Source organism: Bombina bombina, chromosome 6, assembly GCF_027579735.1.
Source record: "Bombina bombina isolate aBomBom1 chromosome 6, aBomBom1.pri, whole genome shotgun sequence".
Lineage (NCBI taxonomy): Eukaryota > Metazoa > Chordata > Amphibia > Anura > Bombinatoridae > Bombina > Bombina bombina.
The window spans coordinates 77452478-77457192 of NC_069504.1; the positions used below are offsets into that span (position 1 = coordinate 77452478).

The 4715-nt window shown below is 41.2% G+C and overlaps 1 protein-coding gene across 3 annotated transcripts in view; it reads left to right on the top strand.

Annotated features, from left to right (window-relative positions):
- The first annotated feature begins 766 nt into the window (after positions 1 to 766).
- OPTN (optineurin) overlaps positions 767 to 4715 on the top strand; it is an 89844-nt gene continuing 85895 nt past the window's right edge. For all 3 annotated transcript variants that reach the window (XM_053716477.1, XM_053716478.1, XM_053716479.1), the window contains exon 1: positions 767 to 885. The gene's annotated coding sequence lies outside the window, so the exon portion shown is untranslated. The remainder of the gene's footprint in view (positions 886 to 4715) is intronic.

Consider the following 4715-nt stretch of genomic DNA (forward strand, 5'->3'; position numbering starts at 1 on the left):
ACTCATTTGAAGTTCAGACTAAGTGCTATTGCATTGTCTTCTTATCATGCATTTGTTAATTATGCAAATCTACAATGTTGACTGGAGAAAGAAAATTGAAAAATGGGGTTAAATGTAGTGATGGCAAAAAATGCTAAAAAGGCTCTGGTCTTCTGGGGATGTTTTTGTCTGAAGTGCCCGGTCCTTAAGGAGTTAATAGTGTAAAAGCTTGGTTACTTATTCAGAATTTCCCATTTGAAATGCATGGTTGCTAGGTTTGATGCCATATTATTTGATCAATATCATTTAGCTCAGGTTTAATTTTTTTATTTAGAGGGATGCCCAATTAGCATAAAACAAGCCAAATGTGAGTGAGCCAAGATGGTTTTAATAGAGTAAAAAAGGTTTAGCAAGATCGTTCGAATGGGTCGGCACTTATAGTTACAAAATGTCTGTAGAGGCGCCTCTGAAATCTGTGCCTAGGACAACCTGAGGCGTAACGGCCCTGGCTAGGTGGTGTGTCACTGTCCCCCGGTTGTGACCACAGTGCAGCAGTCACGCTTAGCTCAAGGGTGGCGGCTGGTGTATAAATCACAGACCCGCCGCCATCATGTTTTATACGTAGTTTTCTATGTAAACGTCTTCTGCTTTAGAATACAGTAAACAAAATAAATAGTCACTGTTTCATTTCTCTCTCTCTGACGCTCTCTGCCTTGCACCACGTGACACCCCCCACGGCCGGAGGCTGATGACGTCACACAACAGGTGCCATGTGAGGGGTGTGGCCTTCCGTGTTGCTGTTTAGTGACAGATGAGGAAGTAAATATCAGTCAGATGGATTACTAGCACAGCGTGTGGGGACTCCTGTATACGTCTATAGAAGCGAGTATGTAACGTTACCTAAAGGTGAGCTACGGCACAATCATGGTAGTCTGTAAAACTGCTAGAGTAAACGGGTAGATCTAGTTCCCCGTAGAGAATAAAAAAGGCGTGGCTTATTAACCATATAGAAAAGGGGCGTCGTTTCCACCTTTACCTTCTACTTCTATAATGGTTGTTGGGAAGAGAGTGAACCGTTTTCTATTGCTATCGGATCTGACTGTTTGGTTACAAATTTAGAATTGGGGGCTCTCCACATCGGAATTTGGAGATCCATAAAATAGTTAACAGTGTGAGCTTCAACTGTATAGTCTAAATACTACAACTATAATTGAAGTTGACACCACAGTGGTTATAAAGAAAATAGGGATTTGCTAGTCTTGGAAAGTAGGGAAGATCACTCTACAGTGTGTTGGGAAGAGGGGTTATACAAACATCTACTAGCAGGAGAGGAGAGAAACCCACCATGGCTTGGGAAGAGGGGAGCAGACATGCCCACTGTGGCTTGGGAAGATGGGTTATACAAACACCTACTACCATAGGAAGAGGGGAGTTGAAAGAGAAATACCCACTGTGGCTTTGGAAGAGCAAAGCAGACATGCCCACCGTGGCTTGGGAAGAGGGGAGCAGACATCCCCCACCGTGACTTGGGAAGAGGCGAGCAGACATCCCCCACCGTGACTTGGGTAGAGGGGAGTAGACATCCCCCACCGTGACTTGGAAAGAGGGGAGCAGACATCCCCCACCGTGACTTGGGAAGAGGCGAGCAGACATCCCCCACCGTGACTTGGGAAGAGGGGAGTAGACATCCCCCACCGTGACTTGGAAAGAGGGGAGCAGACATCCCCCACCGTGACTTGGGAAGAGGCGAGCAGACATCCCCCACCGTGACTTGGAAAGAGGGGAGCAGACATCCCCCACCGTGACTTGGAAAGAGGGGAGCAGACATCCCCCACCGTGACTTGGAAAGAGGGGAGCAGACATCCCCCACCGTGACTTGGAAAGAGGGGAGCAGACATCCCCCACCGTGACTTGGAAAGAGGGGAGCAGACATCCCCCACCGTGACTTGGAAAGAGGGGAGCAGACATCCCCCACCGTGACTTGGAAAGAGGGGAGCAGACATCCCCCACCGTGACTTGGGAAGAGGGGAGCAGACATCCCCCACCGTGACTTGGGAAGAGGGGAACACATTGAATAGCTAATATACAAAGCGTTATACAGAGCTCTGGAAACTTTGTCATCCTTTCTATTTTTCATTTTTACTTTTATATATCTTTTTGAAAATCACTGATTAATATACTTAGCGGCATGTCATATGTATTTATTTTATGCTGAATACTGTTATTATATATGTTAATACAATTGTATCCTATACTCACCTTGAGATATTGTACTTTTTTTAACGCTCTGACGGTTTAATTTAAGCCTTAACTTTTTTATGTGCCAAACGACTTAACAAAATTATCATAGCTCATTTTATGGAATGTAATATACACATCTGAGAGAGATATAGGCTTTATATGTTGTGGCCACAACTATATTCTTTTTTTTATTCATTTTTTATTTTCTTGCTGATTTTAAAATTACTGTACTATATCACTTTGTTTAGGGTTAATAATCCTTTTTTACGCAATTGAATCTGATTTTTATAGAGGAAATCTAAGAAAAGGTGCGTTGCTCACAAGAACATCTTACATTTAAGAGTCACAGCTTTGCAGACCGGGAAAGGCTAGGAGATGGAGCTAAAAAAAAATAATCCCAGAGTTCTCTTCAAACAGCACTTGTCTTTGGCTGCATTTTGTTAAGGAAAACTTACATAGTGCAGCCAGAGCAAAGCTCTGTTGGAAGAGAACATTTTGATGTGGAGCAGCACTGCAAAGCTTAAAGTGAATGTCAACTTTCATGATAAAGTGTCTGTTTTTTTAAGAAAACGATTAAAAACGGGGGCACTTTCATTCATGAAAGTTTACATTGCACCGGATTTTACAAATACTTGCCTTCTTCTCCTGAAACGCAGGATCGCCGATTTTCCCCCCCCCCCCCCGTAAAATCCGGTGCAATGTAAACTTTCATGAATTAAAGTGCCCCTGTTTTTTTTTTAAAAAAAACAGCTCTTTATCATGAAAGTTGACATTCACTTTAAGCACTAACAATTCCTGCACGTGTCCTGTTCTTTCCGCAGACATGCTGCATTTTCTACAATGACATCTCTGATCACAGCATGTTCTGCCTTGAGAGCAGTCATGAATTAATATTAAAAACACTTAAAAAATAAGACTGAAATGAGATCTAGTCACAGATGATAATCATGAGCACAGCTATTCTGTCTCAGTTCTCTTCCACTAGCTATATGTTACTTTGCACGGAAGTGTATGAATTATTGTTTTTTCTTGCACACAATCTAAAATGAAAGTAAAATAAATCGTATTATTGTTTTAACATAAACCATTTCCTGATTAGAACATTTTTTTTCTCTTTCTCTCATTCATTCTCATTCTCTCTCTTTCATTCTCTCTCTTTCATTCTCTCTCTTTCATTCTCTCTCTTTCATTCTCTCTCTTTCATTCTCTCTCTTTCATTCTCTCTCTTTCATTCTCTCTCTTTCATTCTCTCTCTTTCATTCTCTCTCTTTCATTCTCATTCTCTCTCTTTCATTCTCATTCTCTCTCTTTCATTCTCATTCTCTCTCTCTTTCATTCTCATTCTCTCTCTCTCTTTCATTCTCATTCTCTCTCTCTTTCATTCTCATTCTCTCTCTTTCATTCTCATTCTCTCTCTCTTTCATTCTCATTCTCTCTTTCATTCTCATTCTCTCTCTTTCATTCTCATTCTCTCTCTTTCATTCTCATTCTCTCTCTCTCTCTCTCTCTCTCTCTCTCTCTCTCTCTCTCTCTCTCTCTCTCTCTCTCACACACACATATACTCTCTCTCTCCTCTCCTCTCTTTCCCTCTCTCTCTCTCTCTCTCTCTCTCTCTCTCTCTCTCTCTCTCTCTCTCTCTCTCTCTCTCATTCTCTCTCTCATTCTCTCTCTCATTCTCTCTCTCTTTCATTCTCATTCTCTCTCTCTTTCATTCTCATTCTCTCTCTCTTTCATTCTCATTCTCTCTCTCTTTCATTCTCATTCTCTCTCTCTTTCATTCTCATTCTCTCTCTCTTTCATTCTCATTCTCTCTCTTTCATTCTCATTCTCTCTCTTTCATTCTCATTCTCTCTCTTTCATTCTCATTCTCTCTCTTTCATTCTCATTCTCTCTCTCTCATTCTCTCTCTTTCATTCTCATTCTCTCTCTTTCATTCTCATTCTCTCTCTTTCATTCTCATTCTCTCTCTTTCATTCTCATTCTCTCTCTTTCATTCTCATTCTCTCTCTTTCATTCTCATTCTCTCTCTTTCATTCTCATTCTCTCTCTTTCATTCTCATTCTCTCTCTTTCATTCTCATTCTCTCTCTCTCTCTCTCTCTCTCTCTCTCTCTCTCTCTCTTTCATTCTCATTCTCATTCTCTCTCTCTCTCTCTCTCTCTCTTTCATTCTCATTCTCTCTCTCTCTCTCTCTCTCTCTCTCTTTCATTCTCATTCTCTCTCTCTCTCTCTCTCTCTCTCTCTTTCATTCTCATTCTCTCTCTCTTTCATTCTCATTCTCTCTCTCTCTTTCATTCTCATTCTCTCTCTCTCTTCATTCTCATTCTCTCTCTCTCTTTCATTCTCATTCTCTCTCTCTCTCTCTCTTTCATTCTCATTCTCTCTCTTTCATTCTCATTCTCTCTTTCTCATTCTCTCTCTTTCATTCTCATTCTCTCTTTCTCATTCTCTCTCTTTCATTCTCATTCTCTCTCTTCATTCTCATTCTCTCTCTCA